Below are 1,058 nucleotides of genomic sequence, written 5' to 3'. Positions count from 1 at the left end.
TTGATATCATGTGAAGGGATTCACTTATAACATGCCTTAAATCCATTACATTATGCAACATAATTCACCACTTAATTCAGCCTGTGTTCTGATTAACAAGGCCACCTTAGCCTGACCTGAATTCCGTGAAGACACCGACCGCAATGTCTTCCCCTAATTCCTTGTAAATTCCCCTGTGAAGAGATGATCTTCCTTCCATTTGTGGTGGAAAATTGCTTCCGCCCCTTCCTGAGACACTTCTTTAATTACTAGAGATGAGCTTTATTGGAAACTGAGCGGGATCATTCTCATTAGGCACAACCAGCGCAACTCTGGGGATGTCGGACACTAGAAACAAAGATAGAAAGTCTGAGTACACTTTGTTTTCAGTGTTAAAAATTATTTTTAAAATGTCACAGTTTGGTCTTTTTTTTTTATATACTGTGTACAGTGTATACTGTATATGCATGTAGTATATGCTTCAACTCAGGTGAAAGGCCCAATGATTGTATTACATTAAATTATGATTTTTTGCGGTACTTTTCTCATTATTAATTTTTAAAAATCTTATACATAAATTATTAAAAAAGAAAAATAAGCTCCGGGTATAGCTCTTTTTTCTTATCTGTACTTCACTTCTGATCTGTTACCCCCAACAAATATGAAAAGAGATGCAAGGGGTTAAGTTTCCGTAAGAACTTTACTTCTAAAAGGAAAGGTGACAGCAAAGTCAACAGCACTTTGCCTGAAGTTTCATTTGAAAATGTAACCTCCCAAATTACCTAACATGCCGTTTGACAGCTCTCTTATTAAATATTTTGTTCAATCTAGCTCAGGGCGCACACTTTGAAAGGTGGAGTCCTATCGGATAGCGTGTGTCCTAGCAGATAAAATTAGCAAGGCACCCCAACGGTAATCAAGCAGTTTCATCACAACTTCTGCTTCTGCCTGAAATTAATTCCGTCGCTGACAGGTAGACGTCTGTGGGGAGTTGACCGGCTCAACAGTTGACTCTGGGAGCCTGCGCTTCCAATCAGATACACTTGCCATCTTGTTAAACCGAATCCCGCCAGCTATCC

The 1,058-nt window shown here is 39.1% G+C and overlaps 1 protein-coding gene across 2 annotated transcripts in view; it reads left to right on the top strand.

Moving 5' to 3' along the window:
• Positions 1-1,058, top strand: part of LOC109475886 (metaxin-2-like) — a 36,604-nt gene that overhangs the window by 28,612 nt on the left and 6,934 nt on the right. The window lies entirely within an intron of this gene.

This window comes from Branchiostoma belcheri, unplaced genomic scaffold, assembly GCF_001625305.1.
Source record: "Branchiostoma belcheri isolate BF01 breed outbred unplaced genomic scaffold, Haploidv18h27 scaffold35, whole genome shotgun sequence".
In the NCBI taxonomy this organism is placed as follows: Eukaryota; Metazoa; Chordata; class Leptocardii; order Amphioxiformes; family Branchiostomatidae; genus Branchiostoma; species Branchiostoma belcheri.
The sequence above is the reverse complement of the archived record's forward strand: the minus strand, read 5'-3'. Positions and strand labels throughout refer to the sequence as shown.